This window comes from Alligator sinensis, unplaced genomic scaffold (assembly GCF_000455745.1).
Source record: "Alligator sinensis unplaced genomic scaffold, ASM45574v1 scaffold60_1, whole genome shotgun sequence".
Classification (NCBI taxonomy): domain Eukaryota; kingdom Metazoa; phylum Chordata; order Crocodylia; family Alligatoridae; genus Alligator; species Alligator sinensis.
Window position 1 is genome coordinate 2,753,223 of NW_005841858.1, and position 16,101 is coordinate 2,769,323.

At 42.8% G+C, this 16,101-nt stretch overlaps 1 protein-coding gene across 2 annotated transcripts in view; it reads left to right on the top strand.

The window, feature by feature from the left end:
• Positions 1 to 16,101, top strand: part of LEKR1 (leucine, glutamate and lysine rich 1) — a 152,293-nt gene that overhangs the window by 59,585 nt on the left and 76,607 nt on the right. The window lies entirely within an intron of this gene.

Consider the following 16,101-nt stretch of genomic DNA (forward strand, 5'->3'; position numbering starts at 1 on the left):
CTAGCCGCCACGTGGGAATAATTTAGAACTGGCCAATAGTGGGACACAAATTTGCATGCGAATGGCAGGAACTCCTTTGCACCGTGCATTTCTCTTTGCAACTAAGAAATGCACCCTGCAAAGAAAGCTGCTAGTGGCGGGAAATAATTTAGCAGTGCCGAAGCACACACGAACAAAATCACACCCTTGGGTTGTGACACTGGGAACAGCCAGAGTGGCAGTTGTGATGGGCTGCGGGGTTTCCTCTCATCCTTCTGCTCTTGGGAGACTAGCCAATGTGTGGGAATCCCACCTCCTAACCACCCCCCACCCACTGCTACTGGAGAGGGAGGGAAAGAAGAGGCAGAACCATGTTTTTGAGCATGGTGGGGGCAAGGAGGGTTCTTATATGCTTTGGGGACTTTATAAATGTCCCAAGAGGCTCCTGTGGTGTGGTCTGCCCACACTGATAGGTGGTAGTGGAAGTTTGGGAGCTGGGGGTGCAGCCATCTTTGCAGCACTAGTAGCTGCTTCTGCCCCCTGCTTTATGAAATCCTGGATCCACCCTGGCAGGAGGCAAAGTCCTCATAGTCTCATAGTCCACTTTGGGAACCAGGGCTGCTTATGGGATAAGAAGATGAAGGAGAAGAAAGTCATCCAAGGGAACGAGGGGATATATAGCTTCAGGCAGGGAAAAAAACAGATGGAATAGAATTACCTGATTTTTTCCCCCATCTCTAAGGAAAAGTATGCATTTCTTTGGAATTCACTAAAATGTTACCTGCGTGGGGGACAGGTTTGGCACAATATATCTATAGTGCCAAAAATACAATATAGAAAGGAGAATTAATGCATTTTTTTGTAATTTTAAGGAAACATGTAGTGTTTTGTATTACTGCACATAATACAAGAACTTAAAGTAATGCATACCTACAGCAGGCAGAGTTAAGAGATATTGTGTATTTAGAAATTATGGGAGCCTATACATGTCCAGGGAGGCTGCTCCAACACACTGTAATTACAGTGCATCAGAGCAGACTCAATCGAGTCTGCTACTGTATGGTAATTACTGCACTCCAGCAGACTCCAGCACCATGTGTATGAGCGTCCCTGCACTGAAAAATGGCAGCGGGGTGCTTTAACTAAAGCTTGTTCAATGAGCTTTAGTTAAAGCATAAATTGTTAGAAAGTGTCTTAATTCAACCCCCCCCCGCCCGCCATTTTTCAGCATGGGGATGCTGATATATGTGACACTCTGGGCACTTTAATTAGAGCAGCTCTTGGAACTGCTCTGATTAAAGTGCCCCCTCTTCCCCCCCCCGCTCCTGGAGCATGTCTATAAATGGAGTACGTCTATAAATGCCCTATATTCTTAAAAAAATACTTTCTTATCTATATTAATGAAATTGTCATAATTTCGCAGATCTAACAGGTTGGTCACTATTTATGCTGTTAATGTTTTGCGTTTCTTCTAAATTTCATAGGAAAAAACATAGTAGTCAGTTCCTGGTACAGTTTAATTTTCCTGTCAGCTTCTTATTTACTAGCTACCAAAGTGTTATTTTTTCACTAAGCTTGACTAAGCAGGTCTGTCTAACATTATGTTGGGAAAAAAATTCTCTGAAGGTTCTGACTTTTCTACAGTTTAAAGATTGTCTTTAAAATGGTATCAATACTGTTTCCTTTTCATAATTGTGGCCATTAAATACCCTAATCTGTTAATTGAAAAAGGTACTTCTCCCGTATCAGTTTTACGTAACTATGTTAGGGTTACTGTATTTCCAGTTTCAAAAAAGAGGACACATGTCGGGGAAGGAGGGAGAGGCCATGATATGCCTGTCCCCTGCCCCTACCCCTGCCCCTCACTCCCAAGCCACAGGCCCCACAGCCCTGCTGCTGCCCCTCACTCCTGACCCACAGTTCCCTGCCCTACAGACTATGCTGGTGCCTCTCACTCCCAACCCTCAGCCCCTGCCCCCCTGTCCCCTCATTCTTGACCCACAGCCCCTTGCCACTGCCTGTGCCCCACACTCCTGACCCACAGTCCCTCTGCTGCCCTTCACTCCTAACGCACAGCCCCCTGCTCCGCTTGCAGGCACCTGCCACCCTCACACACCCATCCCCTCCACACACCCTTGCCGCACACACACACACACACACCCCCCACGCTCTCCCCCCCCCACCCCCCCCCCCCCCACACCCTCGCCCCACACACACACACACACACCCCCCAAGCCCCGGCCCTCCAACCCCCACCCTCCATAGACTTACCTGCATCCAGCTGCCAAGGCTGCTCCCACCACCCTGCCTGGCTGCATGCTGGCCACGCGCGTGTGTGCGTGCAGACACATATAATGCCCCCTGCCTCCAGTCGCCCTCCCCCCACTTGCCCCCAGCCCCAAGCAGTTCCTGGCTAGGGTAGGTTAGGGTAGGCCAGGAGGTGCCAGGAAAAACTTTGATGCTGAGCAGAGCAAAATCCCAGACTCATGTTGATATTAAAAAAAAACACCTGGACAGAGATGGGAGGACTCAAAAAGAGGACATTCCTGGGAAAACCCAGATGTATGGTAACCCTCATATACTGACAGTGAAAACTGAAGAAATAGTTGTTGTGGGAAGAAAATTAGGCCCATATTTTGTAACTTGAATTTTCTGCACATGGTAGACGATGGTTTGATAACCTTGGAAAGTTTAGTTTAGTCTTTTGTTTGTGCACAGAACAGATTGAGAACGGATAGTGGTAATGCAACCGCTTTCCTACCATTATACCTTACATCTGTTCCAGAGACTTAACTTTGGTGGAAAGAACGTTGTTCAGTTTTTCTGCCCACTAAACTCTTTACCTCTGTTGAGACTGAAAAGAGGAGAGATAATTAATGCCAAATGTAAATTGCATGAGAATGAATGGAGACCATCAAATAATTTTACTGAACAGTTGTCAGAACAATTTTAATTCATTACTAAACTAGGTCACATGTGAACAAGTTGTCAAGAGGTGAAAGGGCCTGTATGCCATTATAGCGTCCAGATCCAAAATCATCTAGCTCAGTTGTGATGCGTTAAGTTTAAACAGAGTTCTGGAAAACATAATTAGGAAGTAGTTTGTGAACAGGTCTTTAAGAAGTACTGTGCTTCACAGGCCAGGTACAGACATTACACTTTTACTGATATAAGCGATCAGAAACCAGTCTAAACCTGTAACAGAACAGAAGTTCAGCACATATAGACTGGTTTAAAAATGGCAGAACCCAGTCTAAGATTTGCCCTCTCCCCTCCAAAGGACAAATGTGTGTTCTGTTCATTACCGATCTAAACTATGCCACTTACAGAAAGCCATATAACTTTGATCAGTTCCACCTTGGGCTTTTTTAATGTCTGTATCTAGTCACAAGGTTTATGTATTATGTTATTGCACACCTGATTTATAAATGAAATATTAGCTTCTTCACAGAGATGTATAACAGCTTGTGTACAAAAAGAAATAAAACATGTTGAAAACAAACTGGTATGGAGAAGGCACAATCAGATCTTCCAGTAACATTTGGTAACAGCTTTTGACCATTAGTTCTACTTCAAGACATGAGATATATCAGTTTGTTGGCAAGGGTCCCTTGCAAATACTCCTTTCCCATGCTTTCGTTGTCTACTAGTTGCCAACATGTCACAATACAACTTCCACTCTGTGTAGACTTCTTACTGCATTCAGCTGTCTCCAAAGATAAGATGTTCAGTTTCAGTTTATCTAAAATGTAAGAATGGAGAAGAGATCACCATGTTCTCAGGACTTTCTCCTAATGCCAGGAGTTCACAATCTCTTGTGGTCAGTTGATATTTCATGGTTCATCATGCTTAATATTGGCAAATTTAGTTTAATATTTTTCCAAGTCTGATGATATTAGTGGAATTCATCTATCCAGTGTGAACCCTGTAGGAAGGGTCATCATATGTTTTATCCATTAAATTAGACCTCCTGATGACTGTCTCTAATCAGATGAGTTTTTGTTTGAGGATGGCAGTATTCTCTATTGAATACAGTATTGTGTTTGTTATTCAGACAGCTGGTCCTTATGACAATCATAGCATATATTTCCTAAGAAAATTAAAAAATAGTCCAGTTTCATGAGCACTAGCAGTCATAGGGATCCCATTATATCTTCTGTATCATGATATTCTAAACAGCCATGTGGCCATCAATACATGAATTCACCAAATTCTGGATGGGTCATCCAATTTTTGCCAATGCTGTTTCCTTCCTTTTGGCAGATGTCCTTCCTACGTCTCAGTGCCTGGGAGTAGTGGAGAGTTGTTATTTAAACAAAGTTGATCTAGTTTTGTATCTCCATATTTAAGAGATGATTTTCCTTCTTACCTTCAAGGTGCACTGCTATGAAAACCCCATTATACTAGATCTATGCACATTGGCACAAAGTGCAACTTTTATTTGTTCTTGCTTGACAGTTTTCTTTGGTGAAGTAATGAGATGCACAGATCAAGTCTACCCTGGTGCATCAGCCAGGGTAGAATGGAAAATCAGTATTGATATGGATTTTTCTTTGTTAGGTGGAGTTTAATATGCTTTGTGTATAAGATATCATTGTGCTTTTCCACAGAGTACAGTTTTCACAATCTGTAAGGAAAATAGACTTGAATTGTCCTGGCTCTGGAAATGATCTCAAGTAGTGAAAACTTAAGGACACAGGGCATACCTCTGCTGCCAGTGACTGACAGGTCTGACTCTGCCCTAAGCTGGATGCTTGCTGAAGCAAATTTATAACAGATCTGTGAACCCTTTACTCAAAGAGAGGAAATTTTCAGGTCTGAATGAGTAAATATGCTATGGTAGTAGCAAAGCTTACTTTCTTAACAAACTAATAGGAAAGTATCTAATGTTTTTTAACTTTCCTTTAATGTGATTTAGCCACTGAAAAGGGAAACTGAACATGTGACCAGCTAGCTCTTGATAGACTGTCAACCCATTCATAGACCATCAGCTCTTGGACCACATTTGGGAGAACACAGGTCTTAGGAAAAAAAATAATGCACTATATCAGTTTTTCTAGTACTCATCAATAAATGTCATATTGAGAAACGGCTCTTTTTTATTATGTTAATGTAGTAGCTTCAATCATAGCTTTAGTTAAAATTCCACAGATTCAAATTTCTTTCATAATACTAGGCCAGATGACCGTAGGAAGAGGTGAAATGAAATTTTAGTGATGCATTTGGTAGCAATGAAGATTGTCAAATTAACATTGTTTTGCATGTACAAGTGTTTATGTTATTTCTCTTTTGCTTTTTGAACTTGAAGCAGTGCTTCTGGTGCCAATATCTTTGGGAACATATTTGTGAATGCAAAATTAATTTACTGAATATGAAAAAAGAGCCTGTACCTAGATCAGTGAGAGTTTGGCTATATTAGATTAACAGGAGAAATTGTTATCTAAAGGGCTAAGTACAGACGGTCAAAAAGCCCAAGGCTGAATCGATTCAATCTTTTCAGGTTAGTCTAGGCTGCATAGATTAAAATGATAAACAAGTGAACAAACATTCACTTTTGATTCCAGAAATGCAGCCACATGCTTCAGTGGCCCAGGTCATAAACAGGAGGGCACTAGAGCACACTTCCCTGCTTGGCTAGAGCAGACAGCTTGGGCCAAGGCTAGCCCACCAACCCTGTGAGGGGGGATTTATGGGGGAGGTGCAAACATCTTGGGATGCTGGGGGACTGAGAGTTAATTTGAATCTGAAGCAGATCTGAGACAGAATTTCAAAAAACTGATTACACCTGTATCAGTTAAGTCTGATACTATGTCCATTTAGGTTTATCTTAGACCATTTTGAGCCATTTTGACAGCAATTTATGTGCACTGAACCTCTGTTGTGTTACAAATTTGAATTGGTTTCCAATCACTTTTACTGGTTTATGTGTAATTGTTGTCTCTAGCCATTATTGTAGTTTTCAGAAGTTACTGGTCATTCTAATTTTCCTTAAAGTATTAGTCATTTTAACATTTCTTGCTATCTAAACTGAAGTGCTTAGTTAATAGCAAGAAGCTTATATTTGAATTTTCAACTGATGATATTGTACTGTGTAGTATTATTTCTACATATGTCACATAGGCAAAAGGCAGTTGGTTAGATTCTATCCTCAGTTATGCCCAAGCAGCTCTATTCATTTTTTCAGAAGTGGGTCTAAGAATGGGAATTTTAAAAATGTATACCTGTATTGTGAGCATACTTGAAAAATAAGTGGGTTAGATCTTTTGATTTGGCCAGTAACTTCACAACACAACTGGAGTGAGGGCTTCAAAGATGGCATTAAAGTTATTTGTGAGTTCCCCCCAACCTAGGCTGCCTGCATGCTGGTTTGGTCCATCAGTGTAACTAAGTCTAGCATGAAGGTTTGCTAGGAGCCCAGGGAATCAGTACAGCAGCTGGGAATCAGCTGGTTTTAAAGGAGGCCCAGGCACACCCCAACGCTCTCTACTCTAGCAAAAAGAGCAGGCCACTTATTCATTCCACCTGTTGTTGATTCTTTTAGGCCTGCTTTGTGCCAGCCTAGCAGTAATAGTAACTGCTTTACAGAATCTAGGCCAATATACAGACCTATACAGAATCTATACCAATCTAGAACTGATAATTTAGGTCAATTATCTGTCAGGACAGTGTAGATGATGATGATCATTATTTATTATGGGGCCCATGGGGCCCATTCCTGGATCAGGACACATTTGTGCTAGGCATTGTACAAAGTAACACACAAAGCAATACTGAATACAGATTCACAGATTCTGGGCAGAAAAGACAGTCATTTCCTACATTTCCCATTGTTACCCTAACCCTAACTTTTGATTTCTCTGCTAAACTCTCCCTGAATACACACAGCAAGCTTTAGTTATGTGGTAGTTTCTTGATATGTGTGGAGCTGTTGCATTGAAACCATCAACTCATTTCATTTGTGGTCTAATTTTGTTTAGTTTTAACTGTCTAACTTAGTGTGTCACCGATTCTGAGGACTTCAGAATCCTAGCAGCTTATTCAGGACTGAATACCTTTTCTGTTAGCCCTTTTGCAATGAATGGGTCTATACTGTATGCATATGGTATACATGGTTAAATTTAAAAGTTTATAGTTTGATAAAATGTTTTGCTTTTTTTGGACTGGTTTGCTGTTTTCATTTGTAGACATTTAAAAAAATAACACACTTCATCTGCTGAGCAAAATTATTCACTGGAAATGGGTAGGAAAAAGCAATGAACTGAACTTTTGAGTGAGGTAATGAGATAGTCATTGCTGATAAAAATAACGGCATTATCTGCTAGCACAACTGAACCCCGCAGTGTAGCAACATTTGATCTTCCTTTGCAAACCCGTGGGAAAGCATGCCAACAGCAGTAGGTGGCTGGACAAAGATTAAATTAAATTAGTCAATTGCATGTGAATTCACTTGCTGTGTGCCTGAGTTTGTGACTATTTTGTTTTAAATTTGTTGTAGTACTGTACAAGTAGAAAACTGTCGAGTGTCTCAGTTAATTTTTGTATAAAGTTACAAAATAGACTAATTCAAAGACTTGGAGGATATTAAAATATAAACTCATGTATTATATATGTGATGTTTAATGTTAGTTAAGCACTGTCCTGTAGCCATTAGTAAGCCATTGGAGTCTATTGGAATTTTTCATTTGGGAAGACCGGGTCAGTTCAGGTATCAGGACTGTTGTTATATATTTTTAAAAGAAGTGTTAAAATCATCTGGGGTACCAATTTTTTCCATCCATTCTCTCCTCAAAATGAGAGTGCCACCTCTCTCACTTCATCAGTATTTGTCCTGCTTAAAATGGAAAATTCTTTATTGCAAATTCTCCCACTCTCAGGACAAGTAGCATTATGAGCAACTACACTGTTCTTATGTCCTTAGGACCTTTTTGCCCTTTAAAATTTTTCTGTGAGAATGTGATTTCTTATAGGTACGTTTATCAGAATTTCTGGTAAGGAAATGTTCTCCATTATAAATAGCTTTAGTTCACAGCACAAGCAAAGCTTAGATCTAACTGAACTGCCTAGTACACTCTGCTTAGTACACTCTCGTGAGCACAGGCTGTTGCTTAGTGCACTGCCTGTTGCAGCTGCTGTGGCGTGCATGTCACGTGACTATGACTAAAGCAAAACAATTGATTTGAGTTTCTCTGGTAGTTTAACCCTTTTCAAGAAACTTAGACTAGTCGATGTTTATGATTTTTTTTTAGAGTTAACCTTACATGCTGTGAGTGATGAGAGAGAGAGAGAATAGTATTGCTTGCAGTTTTCATATCTATGATGTCCTGAGGATACAGGCAATTTAACAGCAGCCTGGCATTACATGGAAAATTAGAATAGCCTTTAAATAGCCTCTATTTCTTTTGTTTCACTGAAACTTTAGTATAAGGAAATACTTTTAGGATAGAGCCCAGTTCAAAGGTAAAAAGAGTTAGCCAAGAGTGGACACTCTCTGTGTTCTAGTGCTAATGATACAAAGTAAGAGTATGTTTCCTCGGTGTGAGTTGGTGGCTGCTTATGGTGGAGTGGCTTTTTCATAGTTTTGTAAAATGAAAATAATGAACTGACTCTAAAATGAGCAAGACCCATGAAGGTTGTTCAGGTGGGCATTCAACTGCAACTGATAAACGTTACTGAAACGTCAGTATAGAATTAGTAGCCCCACTGAACAGACTATAAATCAAGCTGCATGTGTTGCAGAAAGAACGTTTACAGCTAAGCAGAAAGAGAACTTTTAAGAGACAGACTTTTGCCAGAGTGCGCAAGAGCAGCCTGAATGCCTCCCAAGCATACTTAGCAGGCAGATGTGTGCACATTTCTGGATTACAGATGCTTGAAGTCAGGCAGGGTAGATACACACTTTACAGACTAACCAAATAAGATACAGAGCATGAACTTCTATTGAAGTGAGCCAGAGTTCACAAATGCTTGCCCAGCTCCAGACTGTTATATCTGTTATCTGAATAAATCAGTCTGTCTCCAGTACACTCAATCTAGCACTTCTCTAGATCAATAATATTAATTTAAAGAGTCATTAAAACAAACAAACCATAGTCCTCTGTCACCTGCATATTGAGCAACCGAGAGTCCAAGAATGTAATCTCCTTTTCAATCTAGACTAAAATAAACGGAGCAGAAGCTGAGGTGAGTGACAAAATGAAATATGTTTCATGTTTCCTCTTGGAGTAATTTAGCTTCTAACATGCTCGTATTCCTTCCTAGCTATCTGTTAAAAAGAGAGAAATAAAAAGATAGCTAGAAAAGAATCCAGCGTGGTCAGGGTGGCTTGCTGCTGATCTGCACTAGCTGATATAAGCTCTATTTGCCAATAAACATATGCCACAGGACTCGTCTCACAAAGATGATAACTGAATTTTTTCTTTATGCTGGAATTTATGAAGAAAGTTGGTTTAATTACTGTATTCTTTCTGCTTGTCATTGAAACGTTTTATATTATTGGAATCCACAAGCAATTGAAAAAAAATAATAATTAGAGCCCCTTTTATCTTTGAAATGTTACCAGTGGGCCAGATTTTGAGTCTTTTTCAAGGGCAAACAGTTACTCACATGCAGGTGGCTCCAATGAAAGGTAATGTGGATGAAGCTGATAAGGCTACCTTTGTAACTGGTCAATAGTGTGAATAAGGGATTGGCAATCTGTTTCTCTTGAGAGTCCTTTTCTGGAGAGTGGCTGAAGAACACATAAAAATGAATCACATAAAATAGTGATTGTAAAGCGAGCAAAATAATTCTCTGCATGGCTGTAAGTGCTTGGGAAAGTCTCCTGGCATCAGCTCAGTGAACTGGTACTAGGACTTTGTACTGTCACATATGACACCCTGCCTGGGTCTATCGCTAGGTCTTCTGTCAAAACAGAATGTGGCTCTTGCAAGGAAGGAGCATCTTCTTTCCTTTGAAATTTTGGATTGTTGTAAGGCAGAGGTTTTCAACCTTTTTTCATTTGCAGATTCCTAAAAAATTAGCATGGCGGTGCAGACCCCTTTGAATTGTAAGTGTGGGTATTCACATACTTTGATTGATCATCGTCATTTTTCAAAGACCTTTAGACATAGTCTGTGGACCCCCAGGGGTCTGTGGATCACTGGTTGAAAACCACTGCTGTAAACCATTGAGAGAAAGACTTACAATAGAAAAGGAGCAGGATGTGCACAAATCCAAATGAGTGAAAATGGAATCGAAAAACCAAAAATGAATTTACCAAGAATCAGGTTGAAAGGAGTTTTGACAAGTTCTCTCCATCTGACCAAGTAGTTCTTGAATTTGATGGAAGAGAACTACCCTTACTGGCCTTCCAATGATCTTTCCATTTTCCTGGTTTAATCCTGTGGATACTATATTTCTGACTATATTTCTTCAGATTAAGAAAATTACCCCTTTTCACTAGAGCAGCAAGCCAATCTTTATGGTCTCGCAAGTTGGTTTCAAGTTGATGATGGAGTGACATATTTCTTGAATGCAGTCATATTACATTTTAAAAAATGTATACAAAGTCCTGTTTCTCTGAACACAGGAGATAAATGATAGTTTCTTTGCTTTTATTTCAACACCACTTTCCAGCCAGCACATTCTGCAAACAGAATGTGATCAGATCTTCTGACTTTCTTTGTCAGATCTTCTGACTTTCTTTGGGTCATTCTGCAAATGCTTCTCTGGCAGTGGCTGGGGCTTCCTTGCTGCCTTCTGTGTGCATACATGTCTGTCTTGTGCTTCCTGCTCTCACACACAATTACCGTAAACAATTACCAGACCCTTGTGTTTGTATTTAGTCAAATCTCTCTACCCAGGTGGCTCAGATTCCAACATGTGGCTTGCATTTTTAAAGGTGACTTCTTTGGATTCAGCTGTCTGTTCCATAAAAGAGCTTAATTACGTCTCACATTTATCTTGAATTTAGAACAATTATCACACTAACTAAATTCAACAACACTCACTCAGCTCCCAACATACCAAAAACATTGATCTGTGCTGCATTTGGATCTTTTCTCCACCCAGGATGATGATTATGATGGAAATGCCTTATTTTAAAGCTAGGAAAATGATGCTTTCAATATGTTTGTACTTGCTAGAGATAAGTTTCTCTTATTCCCATGCCAGTCCAGATTCTGACAGACTCCATTTCAGAATTTATTCCTATGCCAAAACTTCATAATGAAAACATTACAAGCCCTTGAAGTGTGCAGTTTAACTATGCTAACATTCCTGATTACCAGATCATTGTCCTCTTTCGCACTCTGTTTATTGATTATAAATTAATCCTTAGATCAGTGATTCTCAGCCAGGGTACCTTGAGATCCTTTCAAGGGTGCCCCATGGTGTTACTGTTAAGTATGCAAACATGATTCACAAGATAAATCCAGAGGGTGTGTCCATACATGCAGGCACGTGTGCTTGTGGCAGCTCAAATAGGAGCAGCACAAATTTGAGCCAGGGATTTTTGCTGCAGCGCACATGCCTGGATGTGCACTTTGGTGTGGGGCAAGTTATGCCACTTGGGGCAAAATAACCCTGGGCAGCTCCTCTTGGAGCTGTAGCCAGGGGGAGCTAGACCTTGGGGTCAGCACCTGTGCTGGTCCCAGCAGTATAAAAACCTGTTCTGATGAACAGCTCAGGGCTGCTTGCCCTCAGGAGCTCAGCCAGTTGGTATCTGGGGATGCTACCCCTTGTGCCAGCTGGACTACTGAAGCAGCCGTGACCTGGAGTGTCCCCTGCCTCCTCTATTCACTGCAGCAGTCTGGCAGTGGGGGCTGTTGCATGGCTGTGACCTGCTGCCATCTGTGACAGCATCCACCCCCTTGGACCTGCAGCCTCATGGCTCCATGCCTGCCAGACCCGGATGGGGTGCCCCCGCTCTGCCATCTGGGCAGTTATTGCTCAGAAGATGTGCTCCTTGTGGTGGCCCACTTTGAACTGTCCAAGTGTGTCCTCTTGGCCCCAAATGGCCAACAGGTCAGCCACCTCATCTGCCCTCCAGCTGGGCCCCCAGTGCTGGCCCTGGACAGGTTCCTCTGCCTGGGTCTTGCCACTTCTCACCAGCAGAGATCCTGGTGTTTCCTGTTTAAAAATTGCAAATTCTGTGATAAACCCAATTTCTTTCATTAAAATACCCAAAATAGTGTTCTTTCGGTATTAAAATGAAATGCCACTATATGGAGAGAAATCAGCTGGGCAATGTTTTATTGATATATTTACAAGTTTAAAGCAATTTGGAAGCCCACCAGTGCCTCTGTCATCATAATAAAATAAATTCTAAATATCTATACACTTTGGCATTTACTTTTAGCTTTTTTGTCATAGAAAAACCAGAGCTGCCCCTACCCACTTTACTCACCAGGATGTGCAGCGCTGAGCAGCACTGATATGCCAGTACCCTGCCTCTGCCCTTGCCCCTCACTCTCAACCCATAGCCTGCCCTCTGCCCTAATCCCCTTACTCCAGACTCACAGGACCAGGTATGTGGGTGAGGAGTTTGTGGGGGTAGCTTGGGGGTATGGAGTTTGTGGGGGGATTGTGGGGGAACCTGTGGGTGTGGGGAGCATGGGGGGGCTGCTCAGGAGGGGTGGGTCCCCTGCCACCTGCAGGGTGCAGACCCCCCCACACAGCCCATGGACTGCCACCCCACAGGGGCCAGAGTTCCCTCCCTCTGCAAGTGCTACAGCTCCCCCTGCAGGGCCCATAACCCCACCCCCCGCAAGGACCAAAGCCCCCTCACAGGGGCTACAGCCCTCCCCCTGCAGGGCCCAGAGCCCCCGCAGGAGCCAAAGCCCTGCTGCAGTGGTGCGGGGCCCTGGGTGACAACCCAAGTGGACCAGAGCTCCCCAAAGGTACACAGTTGTCATCTGGGGCCCTGTGCTACTTGCAGGGACTGCGTGTCTTGCTGGCCAGGTCTTACATACATGGAACTGGCCCAGGTAGGGCCTGTGCACACAGGACCCATCCTGGTGCAACAGGTTTGGTTTGGTTCAGTGTCCAGAATCTCTTCCAGGAGCTTGTGGGCTTCATGTATAAATTATTTACTACTTTTAAGCCTCCAGCTGTTTGAGTCTTCAGGTAACAGTTGATGGAGCAAGTATTTTTGTCATCTCTTGCCTCTATTGCCAGTAATCATGTTAGGGTCCATCTTCCTTTATCACTTGGTCTAATGCCCAGGAGTGCAGGGGGTACATCTATGTGTGTGTGAATTATGCAGCCTGTTATGAGTCTCAGCACATTGTTAAGTACAGTGTTGAACTTTTAGTGACAACTTCTGAACTGTACAGGAGCACAGTATTCTGCTGGGGCACATACCATTCCAAGTATGGTGGTTCTTGTGCGGGCCGCCTCCCGACCCCATCCATGTCGCCATGAGCGGGCCGGAAGCGGTATGCGGACCCGTTTTTGCGCATGCGGACTGTGGCCAGCAGCCTGGGCACGCGGGGTCGGAGAGAGACCCGTGGGATCTGGAATTAGGCACGGACGCGTAATTGTTGATTAAAAGATTGTTTACTTACACCAAAGATGTTCGTGGTGTAGGCCGGACAGTTTTCCAGTCACAGCTCCGCTTAAATCCTCGTTGGAGGACTACGACAATTGACCCCGGAGTGGTTGAAGCTCCGCGGGTTCGGTAGTTTCAAAAGGAAAGGCATACGTCTAGGATTGCGCTCGGTGACGGGGAGAGGCTAGAGGCCGTTCGGTAATTGGGTCCCTGGAGTTGTTAAGGCTCTGTGGGTTCAGTTCAGTAGTTAAGCCTCTGTTGCCTTCTTAAGGGAAGAGCTGGGTTCGAAGGAATCAGCAGCGATTAGAGATCATCATGCTCTTTCCCCCGAACTCCAATTTGCTTTCTCTCTCCCTCTCCTGGTGTTTGTGGAGTCCTCCAACTTGGGCGGAAACCACTCAAGCTCTTTATACGGCTAGCAAGCCAATCGCTAGCCGCCATGTGTGCCTAATTTAACCCAATAATGTGGCACGAATCTAAATACAAATGGCGGGAACTCCTTTGCACCGTGCATCTCCAGGATGCAAAAGAAATGCACCATGCAAAGAAGGCTACAAACTGGCGGGAAATACTCTTCTGCACGCGGGTTCTTTTGTTGCAGCAGAAAACTCCACCGTGCAAAGGAGCTGCAATTTAGCGGGAACATAATTTGGCGGTGCCGAAGCGCACACAAACAAAAAACCACAACTTTGGGTTGTGACAGTTCTGAGTACTTTGAAGTTGACACCCATGTCATGCTGGCTAAACATCTTAAGATTGCTACCTGTGCTGAGACTTTACTTCTGACCTTTTGAATATGAAGTTTACAGGTGAGGGAACGATCTAATGTTACTCCTAGGTAGGTTAGAGTATGCTCATGGAGAGGGATGTGGTTGCTTACTCTGATATTCAGTGTGCTTGTGGGTCAGCGATTGTCCAGGTGAAAGAGTAAAGATACTGATTTATTGATGCACAACTTTAAGCACCACTTGTGGAGATAGTCAGTGATGAGTTCAGTGTAAGTGTTCAGTGTCTTTTCCAGTTCTGCCATGTCTATTCCTTGGGCTACTACAGCAACATCATCAGCGTATGTGTATCACTTAGATGCAATATGCAGGAAGTTTGAGGTATATACATTGAAAGGTATTGGTGCTAGTACTGACCCTTGGGGGACTCCATTCTTCAGAGTTTGTACTCTGCTTTTTCTTCTTGGCTGGTAGTGAGTTTGAATGATCTGCTAGAGATCATGTTAGTAATGAAAGCTCATAGCTTGCAGTCAGGTATCACAGAGTTCACTTTATATTTGTGGCCTTGATGCCATACAATGTCATGGGTGTTGTGAGGTCGATAAAGCCTGTGCCTGTTTTCTGCCTCATTTCAAATCTGTTTCCTATGTGAGATGTAAGTAATGTAACTTGGTCAGTAGTACACTACTTTGTCCAAAAAACAGCTTCTGTTTTTGGTAGCTGGGGGGTCAGTGATGTTCTTTATTCTATTCAGGATTATGCACTCCATGAGTTTGTATGTAATGCAGAGTAGTGAGATGGGTCAGTATCTCTCTGGATCCTCTGATGGTTTATTGGGTTTCAGAACAGCAATGACATCAGCTTTTCTCGATATTTTTGGAAGTCTGTTACTTTCTAGACATTTATACGTGCATTTCTGAATCCATTTTTTCATTGTGGTTCTGAGCTTGGTAATGAATTCTGGGAATATCTTATCTAGTCCAGCAGCCTTGCCAATCTTGATCACTTGAATAGGTGTGTCAAACTCATTGTCAGAAATAGGGGTGGTTAAATTAAGGTTGACATACGGTGATTTAAGTTGTTCATGAATCAGATGATTAATCATTTCTGTGTTGCTTGCTTGGGTTACAGTACTTTCTGCTGTTGCATAGTATTTTCGTGACGGAGTTGGCTGACACAGGGCAATGTTGTTTTTTGGTGCCTTTGCCTGTAAGGTGGTTAACGATGCTCCATGCTTGTCTGCTCAAGTGGCTCATATCCAATCCTTCTATGGTAGTGAAACATCTCTCCTTTTTGATATTGGTCAGTGTGGTAGCTAGCAGTTCTCTAGTTCTTTTTATGGTTGTAGGGTTATTACATTGCTTAATGATGTTAAAGAGCTGTTCAAACTGCTTGTTGCAGCATGGCATAGAGTCACTTCTATAGCCTCTAGGTATGTAGAGTTTGGCTATTTCAGTTAGGCAGCTTGTAAATGTTTTGTAGCCTTGGTTTCTGATGGATCCTCTATTTGTTTTGCTCTCCTGTTGGTCAGCCTTTGGTATTTCTGCCAGTTTGCCCTCCAAAAGGTTCATCTTGGAGTTGGTCCGGATGGTGTGGGCTGAAAAATCATGTTGTCAGTACTTATGAGGGAGGGTCTGTACTGGAGTGATGGAAATTTGTCAAACAGTACATTAGCAAGCGGGAGGAGAGCGGGGTGACTGCCCTGGGTGCCAAAGTGAAGGGGTGCTAATAGGTTCTGCCCAGCCAGGGCAGGGTGCGGGACAGAGCCATGAGTGGCTTATTTGGGGGGGCGCAGCTCCTGCTGTTGTGTGCACCCCCGGGCAAACACTGAGGGGGGTGTGCTCCCCAGATCTGTGTGTGGAGTGAGGG